Source organism: Pituophis catenifer, unplaced genomic scaffold (genome assembly GCF_029215685.1).
Source record: "Pituophis catenifer annectens isolate HBS135680 unplaced genomic scaffold, rPitCat1.0.hap2 SCAF_9, whole genome shotgun sequence".
In the NCBI taxonomy this organism is placed as follows: Eukaryota; Metazoa; Chordata; class Lepidosauria; order Squamata; family Colubridae; genus Pituophis; species Pituophis catenifer.
The window spans coordinates 30,156,071-30,179,765 of record NW_027256889.1 but is presented as its reverse complement, the minus strand read 5'-3'; positions in this window follow the sequence as shown (position 1 = coordinate 30,179,765).

Genomic DNA, 23,695 nt, shown 5'->3' with positions numbered 1-23,695 from the left:
AAGAATTTATTTCTAAAATTTTGGATGATAAATTTCAAAAATCTCAACAGGAGATAGATGATAAACTTCAAAAGTCACATCAGGAATTTATGCAGGAAATTAATGAAGTTAAAGATATGGTGAAACAGAATCAAAACAAGGTGACCAAAAAAATATCAGAAGTGGCGTCTGGCCTGGCAGAATTTATTATGAAAGTTGATTCTAAAGTTGAAGAATTTAAATCAGAAGTTAATGTTAAGATGAAAGACAATGATTATAAAATTGCTGATGTTGACAATAAAATGCAAAGAGTTGAAAATGAGATTGTGATGGTACAATTCAGGGCAATGGAGTTTGCCATACGGCTTCGAGGAATTCGAGAAGAGGAAAGACAGGATTTGAGACAGGTTTGTTCTGAGGCCCTGGCCAAGATTCTACAAGTTAATCCTGATGTGGTTTTTCACAAAATAGATAAAATTTACAGAGTGAATTCTTGGGTGGCCAGACAAAGACAATTGCCCAGAGATGTGGTCATATATTTTACAGATAGAGAAATAAGAAATGACATCCTGCAAAAATCCTTTTACACCTCTGTGCAAGTGGGGGGCTCACGAATTGGAATTTATAAAGAATTACCTCCTAAAATGCTGAAAACCAGAAAAGAATTTGGCTTTCTTGTTAAAGAATTGCAAAATCTACAGATACCATTTCGGTGGGACGCCCCAGTTGGTATAATTTTCAGATACAAGGGAGAAAGATATCGTTTGAATACCGTGGAGAAGGCAGAGCACTTTTACACTACTATTCTTAAGGAAAGAACACCATCCCCACGTACATCTACAGTTTTGGAGATTAAGGAGAGTGATGAGAAGCAACCTCAACGAGAATTGCAAGAACAGTCTAAGCAGGAACTAGAGGAAATGCAAGGCACAGAAGGAGGTTTTCTGGATGAGCCTTTGCTGGAATCTTCTCCAATCTTGGACCCGGTTCGGATGATCGAAGTTAAGGATCAACGTATAACTCGAGCTCAATCTAAGTTACTTAAACAAAAGCAACAACAACAACAGGAAAGACAAGACAAGAAGGCAGTTAAGAGTACTGCACAAAAGACTGGAGCCATGGGGGGAGCAAGATCGAAGCTTTCGGATGACATTCGATTATTCTGCTCTTTGCTCCAGAAGGATGAAGATGACGCTTAAGTGTTTATCTTGGAATGTGAATGGGTTGAATTCAGCACAGAAAAGGAAGAAATTATTTACATATTTGAAACAATTTAATAGTGATATAATTTGTTTACAAGAAACGCATATTACAGTTCAAGATCAAAAATACTTGATAAACTCCAAACTAGGAACACATTTTATATCTTCAACGTTGCAAAAAAAGAATGGTGTGGTTATCTATGTAAATAAGAAATTTACGGCTAAAGTTATAGAAACAGATGAAGATGGTAGGTTTGTAGCAATTGAATTACTTACAACATATGGCCAAATTCTTTTGATAGGAATTTATGCTCCCAACCAACAACAGGATTATCTTTATAAAATGTTACATACTAAAATACTACAATGGGACTATAGATCTATTTTAATCATGGGAGACTGGAATGGAGTAATAGATTCTAAATTAGACAAAAGGAGTTCAGCGAAATCTAGGATTAGGTTACCTCAGACCTTTTTTGATATGAAAGAAGATTTGGAACTAAAAGATATTTGGAGAACACATAACCCAAAAGAACTGGACTATACTTTTTTTTCAGATAGACATAGATCCTTCTCTAGGATTGATTTCATTTTGTTGTCAGATGATTTACTTGTCAAGACAAAAAGAACAAAGATTTTTCCAAGAACTTTGACTGGCCATAGCCCAGTATGGATAGAAATTGAGATGGACAAGATTGAGAGACGTTCTTGGAGATTAAATGAGAACTTGTTCAGATATGAAAAAAACACAACAGAACTTAAAAAGCACTTGAAAGAATTTTTTGAAATAAATTTGAATAAAGGTACCCCAATAGAAATTGTGTGGGATGCAAGTAAAGCTTATATGAGAGGGGTGCTTATCTACATGAACTCTAAACATAGACTGATTCGACAAAAGAAAAGATCTGAATTGGAAATAGAAATAAAGAATAAAGAACAGTTACTTATTAAAAATCCAACAGATGAAAGAATATGCGGTGCTATAAAACTTTTGAAAGATCAATTTCAAATGCTTATGGCGGAACAAGTTGCAACAAACATACAATATGCGAAGCACAATACATTTTGTAATGCTAATAAACCGGGCAGATGGTTGGCTTACACATTGAGGAAAAAACAGAGTATACGGACTATTGATAGTATTGATATTGGAGGGAAAGAAATTTTTCAACAAAAATTAATTAAAGAAGCTTTTGTGGACTATTATACCAAACTATACGCCAAAGAGGAGGTGCAGAATGGACTTATAGAAAAATATTTAAACGATAAAAGAGTTACAAAAATTACTGATCAACAAAAGGAAAGAATGAATTATCCTATAACAGAGGAGGAGATAATAGTAGCAATTAAACAGTTAAAAACAGCCAAAGCTCCTGGCACGGATGGTTTGACCGCAGTGTATTACAAAACTTTGCAAGCTGAAATGGTGGAACAACTTAGAGATTTATTTTGCAATATTCAACAAGGGGGTAAAATACCCCCATCATGGACAACAGCTTATATATCTTTGATACCAAAAGAACAAGTCGGTCCTAAAAAACCAGAGAATTATAGACCAATATCTCTTTTGAATACAGACTATAAAATTTATGCGAAAGTATTAGCCAACAGGTTGATGCCAGTAATCCAAAAGGTGATTCATGATGATCAAGCGGGATTTATCGAGGGCAGATACATGAAGGATAATGTAAGGCAAGTAATAGATTTATTGGAATATCTTGAGAAGAATAAACAGATTCCTGCAGTGCTGGTCTTTTTGGATGCAGAGAAGGCCTTTGATAGAGTGGATTGGAATTTTCTACTAAAGACTCTAAAAAAGATGGACTTTGGGGATCAATTTATACAGGCGATTTCAGCAATTTACCAAGAGCAAAAGGCACAGATCATTATTAATGGAAGTTTGACAACAGAGTTCAAAATTGAAAAAGGAACAAGACAGGGATGTCCGCTGTCCCCACTTTTATTTATCTTAACACTAGAAGTCTTGCTAAATACAATACGGGACTCTAATATCTTGAAAGGTATAATGATTAGGCAAGAGGATTACAGAATAAAGGCATTTGCAGATGATCTGGTTGTTACCCTATCACAGCCAATGGAATCAATAATCCTGATGAAGGACATTATACAGGACTATGGTAAAGTTTCAGGTTTTAGATTGAATCCAAAAAAGACTAAAATGATAGCTAAAAACATGACACAAGATCGTAAACATGAGCTTGAAAGGAGGGCAGGTTTTGAGATTGTACCAAAGGTAAAATATCTAGGAGTTCAGGTTGCAGAATCAAACATGAAATTGTTTCAAAATAATTATGAGGTGTTGTGGCGAGAGGTGCAGAAAGACATGGAGACTTGGAAAAAACTGCAGCTGTCTCTACTTGGAAGAATAGCAGCAGTTAAGATGAACATTTTGCCAAGATTTCTTTTTTTGTTTCAAATGATTCCGGTGCTTAAAAGTGATAAACAATTGAAAGTTTGGCAAACTGGAGTGAATAAGTTCGTCTGGAACGAGAAAAAGCCGAGAGTGAAATTGAAAATTATGCAAGATGTTCCAGAAAGAGGAGGTCTTAAACTTCCAAACCTACAGTTATATTATGATGCAGCAGCTTTAACTTTAACAAGTGATTGGTTTGGAAGGAAAAAGGCTGGAATATTGAATGCAGAAAGTTTTGATCTTGAATTTGGATGGCATGCCTACTTATTTTATGTTGACAAAGTTGATAAAGTATTTAAAAGCCATATACTTAGAGACTCTTTGATGAGAGTTTGGAAGAAGCACCGATCCAAATGGGATTATAAAATACCGCTATGGTTGGATCTTGGTCATATTTTGTGGAATACAAATATAATGTCACTCGGGGGGGGTTTATACAAAGAGGTTCTTTTTACAGATGCGGGCAGATGGCAGCTGAAGACATTGCAGACACTGTTGGATGAAGGGATTAATCTAACTTGGTTACAATATAATCAATTACAATTGAGATGGAAAGAGGACCAAAAAACTGGTATTATGTTGCACGAGGAAGAATTGGTTAGACATATAAAAGAGAAAGGTCCAATGCATATCAAAAGGCTTTATAATGTTTTGTTAGAAAGGGATTCAGAAACTGAATTAGTTAAAGATTGTATGATTAAGTGGGCACAAAATTTTGAAGAACCAGTAATGTTGGAAACATGGGAAAAAATTTGGGTTCAGAATGTTAAATTTACACAGTCGCAGAATTTGAGGGAAAATTTCTATAAAATGTTTTATAGATGGCATTTAGATCCCAAAAAGTTGTCATGTATGTACCCTAATGTTCAGCCAAAATGTTGGAGATGTGAATGTTTGGATGCTACGTATTATCATGTTTGGTGGACCTGTAGGAAAGTTAAGGCTTTTTGGATAAAAATTTGGTGGGTCATGCAGAATGTTTTGAAGAAAAAAATTCAATTCTCTCCACAATTGTTTTTATTGGGCATAGTTAAGGGTTTTACATTGGGTGAAACAAAACTGATATTGTATATGATAACAGCAGCAAGATTGTTGATAGGTAAATATTGGAAAAATGAAGCTTTGCCCACTATTGAGGAATGGACTTTGAAGATGGCCAGTTTTGCAGAGATGGCGAAGATTTCAGCATACTTAAAAGATTGTTCACAAGAGACTTATGAATGGGAATGGAAAAAGTGGATAGAATATGTTCAGAACAAATATCAAACTAGAAAGTATCAAATAGCTTTTATTTGAAAATAATGTATTAGAAATATTTTAATGTAATGAGGGTAAAAAGAAAAATTATAAAGGGGAGGGAGGGGTTCAAGTTTTTACACAAGTTTTATATTAAGGGTTTTTTTATTTTTTTTACCAGATATGAGTATAATATAGGGAAGTCTGGGGGGAGGGGAGGGTTAGGGAGGGTTAGGGAGGTTGGGAAGTTTGGGGAGGGTGGGGGGGGGGAAAGGGGTGAAAATGTAATTGTAAAACTTTTGCAATAAAAAAAAAAGAAAAAGAATATCAGCAAATGATAGAAAATGGTTAATAGCTCAGCAGCTCGAGTCCTAACCAAGGACCTAGGAACTGTTAAGGTATCATCGGAGGATGTAAGCTGTTCCGAGTAAGGTGGTTTTTTGTAGAGTCAAAATGTTCAAGTCCGGCAAATTTACAATTTCTAAATAGCGGGGTAGCCCTTTGGGTATTGCTCCAAGGGCTCCCATTACAATCGGGACAACACACGATTTCTTTTTCCACAGTCGCTCAACTTCAATTTGTAAGTCCCGGTACTTTGTGATTTTTTCTTGCTGCTTATCTTCAATTCGTGCATCACCAGGTATTGCAATGTCAATGAACCATACTTTTTTCTTTTCAACTATTGTTATGTCAGGTGTGTTGTGGACCAAGTGCCTGTCAGTCTGAATCCTAAAGTCCCACAAGATCTTGAGTTTCTCATTCTCTAAAACTTTCTCAACCTGATGTTCCCAGTGGTTTTTGCTGTACTCAAATCCAAACTTCTGGCACAATTTCCAGTGAATGATTTTAGCAACACGGTCATGGCGTTGTAGGTAGTCAGTTTGTGAAATTTTGCTGCACCCACTGATCAGGTGGTCGACTGTCTCATCTTTCTCATTGCAGAGGCGGCATTTGCTGTTGGTGGTAACATGTTGAATTTTTGCCTTCATACAGTTTGTGGCTAGGGCTTGTTCTTGAGCTGCCAAAATAAAGCTTTCAGTTTCTTTTTTCAGTACTCCTGATCTTAACCAGTTCCAAGTTAGTTTCTGGTCAGCTTTGCCTTCAATACTTTTCAAGTATTGGCCATGCAGAGCTTTGTGTTTCCAATTTTCAGCTCGCTGCTCAATTACTTCTTTCTTATATTCTGCTTTTGTTTTAGTTGTCTTTAAAAGGCCTCCTTTATTTACTTCCTTAATCATTGGTTCTTCACTTTTCTGGATGTAATCATTCAAGCTGCATTTTTCTTCTTCCACAGTCTGCTTTACTTGTAGGAGTCCTCGACCACCCTCTGCTCTTGGTAAATATAATCGGTCAACATCACTTTTAGGGTGCAAGGCATGATTCATTGTCATAAGCTTCCTTGTTTTTCTGTCCAAATTGTCTAACTCCATCTGGGTCCAGTCAATTATTCCTGCAGAGTATCTAATCACAGGTATAGCCCAGGTATTTATGGCTTTTATGATGTTTCCTCCACACAATTTGGACATTAATATCTTACGAATTCGCTGAATGTACTTGGCTGAAGTTAATTCCTTGACTTTATTATGCATTAAGTCAGAGGCTTCTAAAATCCCCAAGTACTTCTTCTGATTTTACTGCCTTTATCATTTCTTCATTCTCTAGTTCTATTTCATCCTCTTTTATGATCTTGCCTGCTTTGGTTGCTATTGTTGCACATTTGTCAATTCCAAACTGCATACCAGTGTCTTGGCTGAATTCTTTTGTGTTTTCAATTAATAAATTCAGTTCAGCTTTTGTTTTACCAAACAGTTTTAAATCATCCATGTACATCAAGTGCGAGATTTTCAGTCCTTTCTTTGCAAGTTTGTATCCACAGCTCATCTTCTTCAAAATGATTGTCAGTGGTAGCATTGAGAGTATAAAAAGTAGGGGTGAAAGGGAATCGCCCTGGAAAATGCCTCGTTTAATTTCAACTTCACCCAGTTCTTCTTCATTAGCCATAAGTTTTGTTTTCCAGAGGTTCATTGAAGATTCCATGAATTTTTGTATGTTGCTGTTGATGCCTAATATTTCCAGGCATTTCTTGATCCAGCTATGGGGAACTGAATCAAATGCTTTCTTATAGTCTATTATTATTATTATTATTATTATTATTATTATTATTATTATTATTATTATTATTATTATTATTATTATTATTATTTCAATTTATATGGCGCCTTTCTCCGGAGACTCAAGGCGGCTTACAATGCATTTAAAAAAAACATTTTATTCCCTCATCTAAGTCTTTATAAAGATATTGATGAGTACTGGCCTAAGATAGAGCCTTGTGGTACCCCACTGCGTACACTCTCCATGCAGATATAGTACCATTAAGGATTACTTGTTGAGTACAGTTTGTCAGCCAACTACAATCCATCTGGTGATGATGTTGTCTATTTTTACCAAAAAGTAGATTGTGGTCTACTTTGTCAAAAGCCTTACTGAAATCTAAGTATACTATGTCCACAGTATTTTGCTGGTCTACTAATTTAGTGACTTTATCAAAGAATGAAATAAGATTGGTTTGGCATGATCTATTTTTAATAATTCTGTGCTGGCTACTAGTTATAACTTTATTTGCTTCTAGTTGTTTACAGATCTGGGTTTTTTTTTATTATTATTATCTTTCCCAGGATCTTCCCAGGTATTTATTAGTTTGTTTATTATTAGTTTGATTTATATGCCTCCCTTCTCTGGAGACTCAGGGCGGCTTACAATGCTTTCAGGCAATAGCCTTCATACTTTTGTGTATATACCTGCTTAGTAGGGCTTTTGCCCCCCCCCCCCAAGTGGTGTTCTATTTTATACAAAGTCAGCTTATTGCCCCCACAAACCAGGTCCTCATTTTACCTACCTCGGAAGGATGGAAGGCTGAGTCAACCTTGAGCCTGGTGAGAATTGAACTCGCAGTAATTGCAGGCAGCTGGCAGCAAAATACTACTTTAACAGTAGTTTAGTCCACTGCACCACCAGGCTCCTTATTGATGTTAGACTGATTGGCCTATAGTTTCCTCTGTCTGTTTTCTTCCCTTTCTTGAAGATGGAAACCACATCAGCCCTTTTCTAATCCTCAGGTAATTCCCCTGTGCTCCAGGATTTGCAAGCTCCTTCAGAACTCTGGGATGTAATCTGTCAGGTCCCAGTGATTATTCATCAAGGTCTGGTAGGTGTCCTCTTACCGTTTTCTTGCTTATTTTAATTTTTATTTATGGTTTGTCTTTTACAGTAGCCTTTTTGGTACGTTGGGCTATAATTTCTTTTTGCGTGAAGACTGATGCAAAGAATGAGTTAAGCAGCTCTGCTTTCTCCCTACTGCCTGTTACTTCCTTGCCATCTTCTCTCTTTAGTGGACCTACTGTTTCCTTGACTTTTTTCTTGTTTTTAATATGTTGAAAGAAACTTTTTTTATTATCTTTTACTTTTGTAGCAAGTCTTAGTTCATTCTGAGCCTTTGCTTTCCTGAATGTCTTTGCATGTTCTTGCTATCTGCTGATATTCTGCCTTAGTTATGTGTCTCTCTTTCTATTTTCTGTGCATGTCCTTTTTGTCTTTCAGTTTGTCAGAGAGATGCTTGTGCAATCATGCTGGTTTCTTCTTGAATTTCTTGTTTTTCTTTTTCAGTGGTATTCTGCTAGACTGAGCTTTTATGATTGCATTTTTCAGAGTTTCCCATGTTTCTTGAGTTTAGTTTAGTTTAGTTTAGTTTATTGTCATTGCACATGGTACAACAAAATTAAATGTCATCTTCAGTGTACATTATAACTATAAAAATAAAAACACAAACATACTTCCTTTACATTCTATATAATTGAAATTGAAAACCCGATATTGCACTATACCGTGGAATTCAATATGGTTATTGCCCTGGGATAGAAGCTGTTTTTCAGCCTATTTGTCCTTGTTTTTATTATCCTGTACTGTCTGCCAGATGGTAATAGTTCCAAAAAAGGGTGCCCAGGATGAGATGGATCTTTAAGAAAGTTTTGAACTTTCTTAAGGCAGCAGGAGCTATAAAGCTCTTCCAAAGAGGGGAGAGGGCAACCAATGATCCTCTGGGCAATGATGTTGACCCTCTGGAGTTCTGTCCTATCTGCCACTGTGCAATGGGCAAACCATACACAGATGCAGATGAACTCTTCTCCCCTAACTAGGGGAGGTGGTTCTCTGACCAGTTGTCCCAAAGGTGCTTTTTTTCAAGTGGCAACTGAATTTTCTGTTTTTTCTTTGAAGACATTTCACTTCTCACCCAAGAAGCTTCTTCAGGTCTTATTGGATGAGAAGCTAAATGTCTTCAAAGAAAAACCAGAAAGTCCTGTTGAAAACAGCATTTTTGGGTCAATCCAAAGTCTTGAAAGGGTTTTAAAAGACTGCAATGAAATACCAGATGGACCCTGGACCTGCTTAGGGGATAGTTTCCTCTCAGTCTTTAATGCCTTTAGGTTCTTCTGATTTGTCCATACCTCGAATGGGATTTTATTACCCTCTTACAATTGCCTCCATGTTAGAAGAACCCATCAGACAGCATAAGCCTCCTTTCCCCAGATGGCCCAACATCTCTCAGTATCTGATAATTTGCAAAACGTATAAGTACAGGGCTGCAACTCCCCTATTTCGTTCCTCTGGAGTAAAATTGCCCCAACTGCCACATCACTAGCTTGGATTATGAATGGCTCATCTGGGTTTGGGTGTTTCAAAATTGGTTCCACAGCAAAGAACCGCTTCAGTTTCTCAAAGACTGCTTGGCATTCGATGGACCAGTTTAGTGGCTGACTCGGTCTTGAACAGGCAGGGCTATCTGGGCAAAAGTGGGGATGAAGTTCTGCTGACAGAAATTCACAAATCCCTGGAAGCTCTATAGCTGCCTCCTAGTATAAGGAGCCTCTCATTCCAGAATCGTCCTCATCTTACCCGGGTCCATTTCCACCCCATCCTTGGAGATGCAGGTACAACTGGGCTTTTCACAATTTCTCAAGTAGTGCCCTCACTATCCTGACATGCTCTTCCGTGGTCTTGGTATAAATTAGGATGCCATCTAGATACACCAGCACTCCTTTGTACAGGTGTACATGCAGGACCTCGTTTATCAACTGCATGAATACTGCAATACCTTGCAGCCCAAATGGCATCACCTGAAATTGGTAGCAATTGAATGCAGTTTTCCACTCATCCCCCTCTTTAATCCTCACTTGGTAATAAGCTTCCCTCACGTCCATCTTAGTAAAAATTTTCCCTTTGGATAGGTAGCCCAGCATGTTCTTTATGATGGGGAGTGGATACATATTTTCCACACACATACAGTTCAGCCCATGGTAATCCACTCATAACCTAAGAGACCCATCTTTCTTCTCTTTGAAAAGTAAAGGGGCAGCCACCCTTGATTTCACTTGCTGGATACCATAAATCCCCCGGCTAAGTCCTTGTCTATAAACCCCCAAAGTTCTTCCATCTCCCTCGGCATCATGGAGCACATCTTCAGCTTAGGCAATTTAGCCCTGGCAAGATCTCAATAGTATAGTCTGTGGGGCAATTGGGAAGGAGAACATCCAATTCCCTCTCATTGAATGCCTCTGCTAGGATGCGGTATTCATTTTGAATGAGCGGCTCTAACTCCTCACTTCCCTTTAGTGCATTTGCTAACCCTTTCACTTTCCTAACTGCAGGCTTGTAGCTAGTGTTTGGTGCTTTTGCTGGCTCCTGCCAGCTAGCCACTTTCTTCCTCGTTCACCATTTGTTGCTGTCCCAATCTACTGATAGGTTTCATTTCCTCAACCAGGCTAGTCCTAGGACCATGGTTTGGTGTCAGCTTTGGAAGCCATATTAACACCAGAAGCTTCCACACTGCCACCTTATTGCACTTGGGAAAGTAGGAGGGGTGATTTAGTAGTGGGATTGTAGTTAGACATAATAGCATTCTTCTTTTCGGTCAAAGTCAGGGTGTTCCTGCATCTGGAGAAGTGGTTGAAGTGGTGGCTCAAGTTGGGAAGGATGGTGATTGGGCCATGTGATGGACTGAGGGATGCAGGGGATGGATTTGGGATTTTAATTTTCTGAAGGAAAACCTGGAACTCTCAGATTCAGGTTTTCCCAGATGTGCCAGTATACCTACTCTAATAAACTGAAGCTTTGAGAAGATGACTGTCTCAGAGTTTTTACTTGGAGTTGGGATTTTCTGGAATGCTGACATCTGGTTCATTCCAGGAGCCACAATAAAACAAATAGTCTCTATGTGGGTCCCAGCCCTGAGGTTCACTGGATTTGTTAGGCAAGCTGCTGATGCCCCTCTCGTAAGGGAACCATCTAACTGAGAGAACTCCATGGGTTGTCTTAACCTCCTCAGTCTCAGCCCTAGCTTCTCCACCATTTGGAGCAGGGGTGAAATCTACTTACCTTCCTTACCGGTTCGGAAGCGCACATCGCTCTCATAGAAGACCAAGCTGGGCCAGAGTTCCCTCCCCCTCTCTGGATTAGGGAGAGACCTCCATGACCTGTTGACCACATGACCACATTTTCTCTTTCTGCTTCGCAGATGGTTTTCTTGGCTTCAGCTGACTCGGAGTTCATATTGCAGATGCTGGCCGCAGTGTGAGCCAATTGGCCATGTGATGACCTTTCTTCCCACATTGGAAACATTCTCTGGGCCTGGTGGGGACTCTTTTCAGTGGGGCAGGAGGCATGCCTCCATTTCCCCAGTGGAGCACTGAGCATCTCTCGGGCATTGGGCAGGGCCAGTTCTGATGTGCCGCATGTTCCTGGTACTCCATCAGGTCAAATTCCACATTCCTGGCCAGCTGGTACCATGCTCAAAGGTCATGGGGCACTCCCTGGGATAAGCAGTTGTGATACAGCTCTTTGTTCAACCCTTCTCAGAATTGGGCCAATCTCTCAGGTGTGCCACCAGGCTATGAAAATCCTGGATGCACTCTGCCAATGATCACTTGCCTTTCTGCAGGGAATGGATGCACTCTCTTCCCACTGGGTTGCCATGGGGTCCCCAAACCTGTCTCACAGTGCCTGCATGAAAGTGTCCAGGTTTTGCCGCTCCAGAGCTCCTTCAGCATGGAACTTCCACTCAGTTGGGTCATTGCATTTGGCCACTTGCTTGGCCTTCTGTTTGCTCCCCCAGATCAGCATGACTCCAGGGGGGATCAATGGGTCCTCTGCTTCTGTCACCTTCCCCACATGGCTTGCCCACTGCCCCTTGGGGCCAACATAGGGTCCCTCCATTGCTCTTTCCCCTGTGAGCATGGACAGTTGCTCCAGCTTCTCAGCCCTCTATTTGGGGTGTGTGCTGGCCGCTTGGATCCGGGCTCTGCCAGGGCCTCTGGAGAAGGGGTTTCTTTTGCCTTTACCCCACCCCCCATCTGTCTTGTTGTTGGTTGCCAACATCTTGAAGCAGCTAACCTCCTGGAGGTTAGCCTGGAGGTGGAGTCCAGGTAGGCTGCTTCACAGAGAGTTGGTTTAATGTCAACTGTTCAGTTGGCAAATTCAGAAAAAGAACTCCTGATGCAGAAAATGTATCTGAAAGGGCAAATCAGTCTTGACAGAATCTCATTTTATTAGATGGATTTTGGATGTTGGGCCACTACAGAAAACTCTGAGATCTCCTTGGGTAAGGATGTACCCAGAAGAACCAAGTATTTAACTGATGGTGAAGTAGGTGATTCCAGCCATTAACATGAATAAGTCTATTGATGTGGGCATGAGAGGAGCTGAGGGTATATGCTAAATAATATTAGACACCTGGAAAAGAACGTGGCTAACCTCAGTTTCAACTGCTATTTAGTAGTGCAGGGTACTTGCAAAGATCTTGGCTGCAGTTTATTTGGACCATAACAACTTCCTTGAAATACTGTACAAGAGACATGTCAACACCCAAGATATTTTAGAAAATATTTCCTTCTAACAAGAAGCTAAGACTACCAGAAAATGAAGGTACTTCAGTACTCTGATCATTACCAAGTTGAAAGACTACAGAAACTGATGGAAAGCCACTGAAATATGGCAAGTGGGTAATCACTAAATGTTCTAACTAAGCTATGCCAGCAAATCGGAGAATGACACAGTGGTTAGAAGTTAAAGAGGGATCCAAACTAGAAGTATATTAGAGTTTGCAGCAATCTAACCAGCGCACAAGTAAATGATTCAGCAGGATTCATTTATAGAAGAAACTTGTTTATATACAATATTTTATATTATTGTAATTATATTACAATAATATAAAACACGATACCTGTATACGATACCCATGCACTCTTGCAATGTGGTAGCAGAACTCAAAACCAGAAATCACAGAAACAATAATGCAAGGACAAACCAACTCTTATATACAGATCAGTCAAGCTAAGTGTCAACTTGCAAAGTTTTCAAGTTGCCATGAGCAGGAGGGAGGGAGAACTGATAGAGCTAATTGATTTCCCTAACGGAAGCTACATTCCATACATGCTTTCTTCCGCAATCAAAAGAAGGGTGTTGGATTTCACAGCTAGCCAAAGTGGGTAATTGGAGAATGTGATTTATGACATGGCCAGGGAGGAGGGGAGAGACAGGGTCATAGGGGAACGTAAATCTATGTGGGATTAGTTCTAACTGCATCCGAATATTGTCGAAATGGTGCTCCTAATAAATGACTGTATTTCTTTTGAAGTTTGGCTCATGGCTCATGAATTAATTAGGGCATCTTTCGGAAACTTCACGCTAAGCCACACCTCGGCTCCGAGTCATCTCACATGGCTCACAACAATCCTGTTTCTTAGTCACCAAACAGTTCCCTTTGGCTGACTTGTTATGGTTATCCCAGCTCATAATTTCTTATACACTGACAAAGTAAAGAGAAATTTCCTGAGTCTTGTTCCACAGACATGAAAACATGTCTCCCCGAGACATGGATGCTCCATCACTGGAGGTTTTCAAAAATGGACAGTCATTCCATTACATGAAGTTGGACTAGAAGACCTCCAAGCTTCCTTCCAGCCCTAGGATTCTATTGCAACACCCACAAAAGAAGATTTAATCATCTAGCCCAATTAGAATGGAAAAAGACATGCCAGATGTTTGAGCTGACCTTAGAAAAGGCTGAGAAATATGAAACATTATTGCTGATACATGCTGGCTAATTGAGAAAACCAAAGAATATCAAAAAGAGGTCACTATGTCATCATTGATTACAGAAAGGCCTTTGAGGAAGGGGTCAACCTATTTTCCAAAGCACCCAAAGGCCAGACAAGAAATAATGGATGGAAACTAATCAAGGAAAAATTCAACCAAGAACTAATTTTCTGACAGTGAGAACAATCAACCAATGGAACAGAAGTTGCCTTCAGAAGTTGTGGGAGCTTCATGACTGGAAGTTTTCAAGAAGAGACTGGACTGCCATCTGTCAGAAATGGTGTAGGATCTCCTGCTTGGGGGGAGGGTTGGATTAGAAGACCTACAAGGTCCCTTCCAACTCTGTTAATCTGAATCTGATTCTCTGTGCTTGATCCCTCCTAGAAAATTAATTTTGCTTCCCCATTTTTATTCAATTCTGTCAGAACACTGTTACCTTCCCACCATAGTGGTACCTATTGATCTACTAAAAGCCAGGGTGGTGCAGTGGTTAGAATGCAGTACTGCAGGCTATGTCTGCTGCCTGCCAGCTGCCTGTAATTTGGCAGTTCAAATCTCATCAGGCTCAAGGTTGACTCAACCTTCCATCCTTCCAAGGTCAGTAAAATGAGGACCCTGATGGTTGGGGGAAATAGACTGACTCTGTAAACTGCTTAGAGATGGCTGTAAAGCACTGCGAAGTGGTATATAAGTCTAAGTGCTACTCATATTGCAACTAGTATTTGCATGCTTTTGAACTGCTAGGGGGGCAGAAGCTGGGGCAGGAACATTGCGTGGAGCAGGTCTCAAACCCAGGCTGTCAACTTTCCAGCAGACAAGCTCAGCATCTTTCACCAGTGAGCCATCGCACCCCTTTCATCCCAGTAAATATTCCCCTGAGCATTGAACTTCACTTCTCGATAATCCTAGGCAGCGTGTCTGAAATTTGTGCAGGCTATGATTATGGCAAAACTCAATATAAAGCTGGGGAATGTAAATACTATAAAGATAAAGTCTGGGGGATGCTATGCAGTACAAGTAGCCCACAAGTAGTATGATTGTATCATACTGTACACAATTGTATCAGTGTAATTATGAGCTGGGGTAGCCATAACCAGTCAGCCAATGAGAACTGTTTGGTGACTGAGAGCATTAATATTTCCTATATTATTATTAACATGCTCTAATGCTAAGGAGTTCTATTCCCCCTCCCCACCTGAAAAGAAATCTGTTCCTAATGCAAAACACAAGCAGAGGAGAGGAGTTTCAGTTTTACTTTCACAGCAGCAAGCCGGGGATAAGATAGGGGAGGCTTCTATGAGGCAAGCCTGAGGGAGAGAGAACCTCTCCTGCGCGAGCTGCATTGGCTCCCGGTCGTCTTCCGGGTGCGCTTTAAGGTGTTGGTTCTCATCTTTAAAGCGCTCCATGGCTTAGGGCCAGGGTATTTGCGAGACCGCCTGCTGCTACCGATAACCTCCCACCGGCCAATACGCTCTCACAGAGAGGGCCTCCTCGGGGTGCTGTCGGTCAGGCAATGTCGGCTGGCGGCCCCCAGGGGGCGAGCCTTCTCTGTGGGGGCACCCGCCCTGTGGAATGAGCTGCCTCCTGGAATACGATTGATCCCGGACCTCCGGACCTTCCGTAAAGCCCTGAAGACGTTTTTATTTCATCAAGCCGGCCTAGCCTAAATGGTTTTTAATTGGGATTTTAAATTTTATGGATTTGGGGTTTTAAATTGGGTAGCCAGTGATTTAATTCTTTTAATTATCTTAACTTTTGCATTTGTATGTTTTTTAATTTTGGCTGTTCCCCACCCTGAGTCCCTTCTGGGAGAAGGGCAGTATACAAATTAAATTAAAAAAAAATGGGATAGGATAGGGGAGGCTTCCGTGGGGCAAGGCTGAGGGAGAGAAGGGGAGAGGAGAGGCCGATCGTAACTACTCATTGATTCTCAAGCTGTAAGTGTTGATTTATCAAGCCTGAACACATAGTTTCGTAGCGGAGCTACTTCCATTCCCCACCATCCAGTCAGAGCGGGAGAAGCTTCTTGGATGAGAAGTGAAACATCTTCAAAGAAAAAACAGAAAGTCCAATTGCCTCCTGAAAAAAGCACCTTTGTGACAACTGTGACCTGGATGACTGAGAATCTCCATAGACAACATGAAAAACTGGTTAAATAACATGAAAGTGGTGATGGGAACAGATAAGACTTTTTGTAAAGCGGAGGAAAGCAAGTAGTGGGGACCTGAAGCCAACACTATTTGGGCCAGTTACTTAAGATAATTTCATAAACATGCTAGAGTCACCCATGCACAGCAAGAGAGCCTTATATGGTAAGTGAGAATATGAGACCAGATAATTCAGGAGAAAATCAGAGCAGACTGCAAAGAGTGCCAGAAGGATGTCTTCAAAGAGACTGGACAAGCATTAAAACAGCAAATGTGATTCAATATAAATTAACATAACAAAGACAGTTGTGGGGAGGGGAGGAGATTCTATGGTGGGAATAATTGAAAAGGAGATTGAGAACAACCCAGTTTATGATGCAGCCATACTGGAAAACTGTAGACAGCTCTCAAATTAGGTATCACATTTTAAATGAATACATTTATTTAGCTAGAAAACAGGGCTTGATTTATATTGACAACCAGGATCATAACTATGGTTTATAAAAAGTTAGGTCTGCTGAGGATGGAGAACATTTTTCTCTTCATGTGCAATATTTAGAACATCAAAAAATCCCCAAGGGCAGATCAAGCCAGGAACCCACTGGATCTGAAAAAAGGAGATGGACAATGTGCTTCACAGCCTCCAGTCAGTTCCTGCTCAGCAGCTCCTCTGCTCTGAAAGCATTTCAGACACCTTCCTGTGAAGCACTTGAGGGCCACTCAGGTTGCCAAAAACAAGGAAGCCCATGACACCTCAAGGTGTGACTCTCCCTTCCTTCCCCCGAATTCCCACTGTCCTTGCTTACAGTTTCTCGTTTGTGAAAGGCTTCTGCCTCAGCAGCCTGCCAGCTCTCATTACCTGGCAGGTAGGAGAAATTGCTGGTGACGCTTTACTTAGGCTGATAACAGGGTGCACCTGGTACATCATTTCTGTTCCTGCCTCCCCATGCAGGATGTGGCTGGGCTGGTGGAGACCAGCCCTTCAATTTTAGCAGCAACGCTGTGGAATATAAAAGAGGCAGCCCATGAAGCCTCAGCATGAGGAAATCCAGAGGATTCTTCTTCAGCTCGGGGTGCATGACAAACAATAGCAAGCGCTCTCTGCTGCATTTTGAATGTGAGTGCAAGGCACACTCATAATCACTGGAGGAGGAGGAGGAGGAGGAGGAGGAGGAGGAGGAGGAGGAGGAGGAGGAGGAGGAGGAGGAGGAGGAGGAGGAGGAGGAGGAGGAACAAACAGAGACAGAGCTCTGAAATTGCAGGTGCCAATTTGCTGCCATCAGGTTTCTTTGCTCGCTCTGGACCAATTCTCTCTGTGGAGAATCCAAATCTTCTTTTCTTTCTTTGTTATAGGCTTTTTTTTTAATTATTTTTTTTCAGCCATCAGTCCTTTGAGTGGGGAAAAGATACTGAGAGAGACCTTCCCCTTTGCATTTCTTGCTTATCCTTGATTTGTTAATGAGGATCTTATCCCAAATCCTGCCTTAGGTCACTTTCACTGGCTCTTAGTTTCATCATTCAAGGGATACCTCCCTGTGTATAGGATAGGATAGGATAGGATAGGATAGGATAGGATAGGATAGGATAGAATAGAATAGAATAGAATAGAATAGAATAGAATAGAATAGAATAGAATAGAATAGAATAGAATAGAATAGAATAGAATTCTTTATTGGCCAAGTGTGATTGGACACACAAGGAATTTGTCTTGGTGCGTACGCTCTCAGTGTACATAAAAGATACATTTGTCAAGAATCATAAGGTACAACACTTAATGATAGTCATAGGGAACAAATAAGTAATAAAAGCATATTAGGAAACAGTCAATATAAATCGTAAGGATACCAGCAACAAGGTTACAGTCATACAGTATTCAAATAATAGTTCATCAGGATTCAGCCGTGCTTAATTAAGCAGCAGTCTGAGTTGTGGTTGTCATGACATGCTTGGATTCTTCTCAGACAGATTTCTGTGTTGTAATGGAATGGTCACATCTTCTAGCCATGGAAGGTGAACAGATCAACAAACAGAATGCACATGAAATGTCATTTTTGGGAGGGACATGTGACCAGAAATAGCTGACCACAGCCTGGATCCTGAAGTGTTGGTTGAGTGAACCAAAGAAGGTGAGGCAGAGCGTGGAAGGGATCAACATCCTGACAGGGAATTAGGACCAGCATTGAAGGGAGCAGCAAGGCTGTGCAACCAGAGCTAGAGCAGGTTGAAGAAGCAGGAAAGGAAGGCACTCCATGTGGCAAGTGGAAGGGAGCAGGCAGGAAGGGAAAAGCCATGTTGGAGCAAGTCCTTGAGTTCATGTCCATAATTGGCCAATGGAGGAACTAAATTGCAGGGTAGGTTGCAGGAATTAGGTTGGAGGAACTAGGTAGGTCTAGTCTAGTGAAAAGAAGCACCAATGGCAACAGGATAGCAGGTGTTCCAATATTTGAGGGGCTGCCACATGGAAGAGGGGATCAACATATTTTCCAAAGCACCAGAATGCAAGACAAGAAGCAACGATGAAACTAATCAAGGAGGGAAGCAACCTAGAACTAAGGAGAAATTTCCTGACAGTGACAACAATTAACCAGTGGAATCGTTTGTCTTCAGAAGTTGTGAGTGCTCCATCACTGGAGGCTTTCAAAAAGAGACTGGACAGTCTGAAATGGTCTAGGGTCTCCCGCTTGAGCAGGGGATTGGACTAGAAGACCTCCAAGGTCCTTTCCAACTCTGTTATTCTGTTAAATTCATTGAAAAGTGTTTGTGCTTAACTATGCTTGCTCTTTCTTGGTGTTCATCACTAGCTCATAGAGCTATCATCCCACTTCCAGCTTACTATGTCCACAGCATTTCGCTGGTCTACTAATTAATCACTTTGTCAAAGAATGAAATAAAATTGGTTTGGCATGATCTGTTTTTAACAAACCCATGCTGGCTTTTAGTTATAACTCCATTTGTTTCTAGATGTGGCTAGGGGGACCTTTGCACAGGTTTGCCTGGTGCACCAATTGCGACCCTACTTGGATCGGGAGGCTCTCCTCACGGTCACTCATGCCCTTGTCACCTCACGGTTAGATTATTGCAACGCGCTCTACATGGGGCTACCCTTGAAAAGTGTTCGGATACTACAGTTGGTCCAGAACGCAGCCGCACGAGCTGTCGTGGGTGCACCTAGGTACAATTCTCTGCGAGCTGCACTGGCTCCCTATTGGTCTCCGGTCACAATTCAAGGTGTTGGTTATTACCTTTAAAGCCCTATATGGCTTCTTCAAGGGTATCTTCGAGACCGCCTTCTACCGCATAACTCCCAACGACTGATAAGATCCCACAGAGTTGGTCTCCTCCGGGTCCTGTCAGTTAAACAATGCCGGCTGGCGGGCCCGTGGGGGAGGGCCTTCTCTGTGGCTGCCCCAGCTCTCTGGAACCAGTTACCTCCTGAGGTCCAGACCATCCCCACCCTATTGGCCTTCCGAAAAGTGGTAAAGACCTGACTTTTCCGGCAGGCCTGGGGCCGTTGATCTTGCTCTTGCGATCCGGTGAGATCCAGCCATGAATGGTGTGAATGAGTTTAAATGTTTTTAATTCTTAAATGTTTTTATAATGATTTTAAATGCATTGTGAGCCGCCCTGAATCTTCGGAGAGGGGCGGCATACAAATTGAAATAATAATAATAATAAATAAATAATAGATATTTGCAGATCTGTTTTTTTATTATATTTTCCAGTATCTTCCCAGGTATTGATGTTAGGCTGATTTGTCCGTAGTTTCCTGGGTCTGTTTTTTTCCCTTTTTTGAAGATGGGAACCACATCAGCTCTTTTCAAATCCTCTGGTAGTTCCCTGGTGTTCCAGGATTTTTGAAAAATATGGTACAATGGTTCTGAGATAACATCTGCTGGCTCCTTCAGAAGTCTGGGATGTAATCCATCAGGTCCCTGTGATTTATATTCATCAAGATCAGATAGGTGTAACTATTGTCTTGCTTATTTTAATTTTTATTTCTAATCTGTCTTTTATAGTTATATTTTTGTGGGTTGGGCTATAGTTACTTTTTGCATGAAGAAGAATGCAAAGAATGAGAGTTAACAACTGTAGTGATTCACTTAATAACTATATCATGAAAGGTGATAAAATGGAACAAACCTCACATAACAACTGTCTTGCTTAGCAACAAAAATTTTGATTTCAATTGCGGTCAGAAGTCAAGGATTACCTGTACAGTTTGTGGCTTGCTGGTTAAAACCAGCATGACTGGAAGAGATTTTAGTCCTTTCCTATTGCATGTATACATTGTATTAAAGTGGGGTATTATGAAGGCAGGATCAGACCTTCAATGGCCCTGACACCCCCAGAGTGGCTTGGAACACCCATCCCCCATGCAGGATGGACAGGGTTTGCATTTGGGAGCAAAGAGTAGGGCTGCAGCACCATCTAGTGGTCACAGGCAGGAAGGAGACCCATGGCATTTCCAGAGTTCATCTAGGAGAGTCAGCCTTGTTTTGAGTTTGGTTCTGGACAGAAGAGGCAGTTATAGTCCAGTCACAAAAGGATTTGAGGCTAATTTGAATCTAAATTGTCTTTAGGGAAACCTGTGAAAACTTCCCCCTTGTACAGAATAAGTAAAATATTACAAGACAGCCAGTCTGGTGTGGTGGTTAAGGCACCAAGCTAGAGTCCAAGGGACTGTATGTTCTCACCCTGCCTGGGACACAAAGCCAGCTGGGTGATCTTGGGCCAGTCATTCTCTCTTGGCCCTAGGAAGAAGGCAATGGCGAACCACTTCTGAAAAACCTTGCCAGGAGTGCACATTAATTTGAAGGTACAAATTACAAGGATACAATGTCTATGGAGATTCTTAGTCATCCAGGTCATGGTTGTCCCAAAAGTGCTTTTTCAAAAGGCAACGGGACTTCCTTTGTTTTTCCTTGAAGAAGTTTTACTTCTCATCCAAGAAGCTTCTCAGGATTGAAGAAGCTTCTTGGATGAGAAGTGAAACTTCTTCAAGGAAAAACAAAGGAAGTCCCGTTGCCTTTTGAAAAAGCACCTTTGAGACTACAAAGATACAAGTTTTATAATAACTGAGTTGATGCCTTATACTAAGCTATGATTTGCTTCATCATTTATTGAATAAATAAATGTTTATTCAATAAATGACACTTTCCTAATTCAGAAACCATGACTTTCAAAACAGATTGGCTAGATTTACATAAGATGGCAAGTTTTTAAAATAAACCCACATTGTGGGGCTGACCATGGTTTGGTTGGTTGGTCACCTCGGGTGGCCTCTCCTCCCCCCCCCTTTCCCCCCAGGTAAGGGTGGGTGTTGGCCTTAATGGCCAATCCACCCCTGGATTGGGCTTTCCTGTCTCGCTACACCTACTCTCACCTCAAGGAAGATCTTGTGCCCGTGGGTCTATTATCATCTTTATTAACATCTTTATTATTACCATCGTTATTAACATCTACACTTTGGACACTTTGGACCCCTTAATAGGCTCCACTCACGCCCTCGCTGGTAGGAGAGACTGTGCACCATTTGAGAGAGCTGAGGGATTTTCCACATCCCAACAGAGAGGATAGAACATTGCTCCCGTCAACTTTGTAACGGGACCGGCCGTCGTGAGAGGATGGCTGGCCATCAGCCTCTGTTGGAGAAAAAGAACATTGGACCCTCTCCCTGTCGTGAGAGGACAGTGGAGTCCAGCCCTATAAATGGATATTTTGTGACCTTTATGCTCAGTTATCCCTTGGACTATGACAGATTCCCGGACTGGCTTTTCTTTTCCCATCTTTGGTTCGGTTGATGCTCCAAAAAACCGACCTTCTTGCGCTGCGAGACTCCCCCCTCTCGCAGGCCTGGCCCTCCACGTTATCGAGGGCCTATCTTGATGACGGGCTTTGGGACCCCGAGAGATGGCATGCAGCAAAGAGGGGGCTGAGGGGTTTTTTAGCTAAATTTTTAAGGAAAATTTTAAGGGGACCCGGGAGGATGGGTGGGGATTGTAAAAGTGGACCTGGGGGGGTCCAGATAGCGACTGTGCGGGATGATGGGTTGGTTAGCTGCAGCAGAGGGGTCGTGAAAGGAAACTTAACTGGGGGGCAGGGGGACGATAGAAAGGGCTGTGTAATTGAAATCATGAGTGGGAGGGGCAGGTATGACGGGCGCAGGGGGTCATATCAAGTGTCAGGGGTGCGCACGCACTGTCTCCGAACGATTGCGCACTCCGGCCCCCAATGCGTGACTCGTGTCCTGGGTTGTGTAGAGCCTCAGGCCCAGGGTCCGCGGCTGATGTTATGTAATGCCAGGTCGGTGGTTAATAAGGCCCCCCTCATCTGTGATCTTATTTTGGAGGGGGGTGCAGACCTGGCAGGTATTATGGAGACCTGGTTGGGCCAAGAGGGGGGGGTCCCCCTCGTAGAGATGTGCCCGCCAGGTTTCCGTGCATTTCATCAGCCAAGGGCCCAGGGGAGGGGTGGGGGAGTGGCGGTGATCATTAGGGAGAGTCTTTGTCCGAGGGAGACCACTGTTCCTCAGATAGCCGGATGTGAGTCCCTTTGTGTGAAGTGGGGCCGTGCGGTGCAGATAGGTTTGCTGACTACGTACCTGGCTCCCTGCCACGTGGCAGCGACCCTGCCCGAGCTACTCGACGTCATTGCCGGGGTGGCGGTCGATACCCCCAGACTTATTGTCATGGGGGATTTCAACCTCCCATCCGCAGGTGAGGCGTCAGAGGTGGCTCGGGAGTTCATGGCTTCCATGACGGCCTTGGACCTGACCCAGTTAGTTCAAGGCCCCACTCACATAGGGGGACACACTCTGGACCTGATTTTTATCTCTGGTCAGTGGTTGAATGATCTTGGTAGAGGGGAACTAGATATTAAACCCTTGTCATGGACAGATCATTCACTCCTTCAACTAGACTTTCCTACCGCCTGCCCCCACCGCAGGGAGACGGAACCGACCAGATGGTTCCGTCCCAGGCGCCTGATGGATCCCGAAAGGTTCCTGACGGAGCTTGGGCCGTTTCCTGAGACTCTAACACACGACTCGACTGAAGAGCTGGTGGCCGCCTGGGAAAGGGCGGCCGCTGGAGCTTTGGACCGCGTCGTGCCTTTGCGGCCTCTGACCCGATGCCGATCTCAATTAGCTCCTTGGTTCTCTGAGGAGCTGAGAGAGATGAAGCGTCGGAAAAGACGCCTAGAGAGCATTTGGAGGACTAGTCAATCCGATTCCGACCGGACACAGGTGAAGTCTTATATCAAGACCTACCTAGTGGCGATAAAAGCGGCAAAATCTAACCATTTTTCCGCTCTTATCGCATCTGCAGAGAACCGCCCAGCCGCCCTGTTTAGGGTGACCCACTCCCTTCTTCGGGGGGGAGTGCGGGAAGATCCCTTGCAGGGTCGTGCTAAGGATTTTGTGCAATTCCTGCACGATAAAGTCGCTCGGATTCGGGATGGCTTGGACTCCGATTGGATGAGTCCACGGGAGGAGACCGGGGCAGGTCTTGAGAATGTTATCTGGGAGGAGTTTGATCCTGTGACTCCCGAGG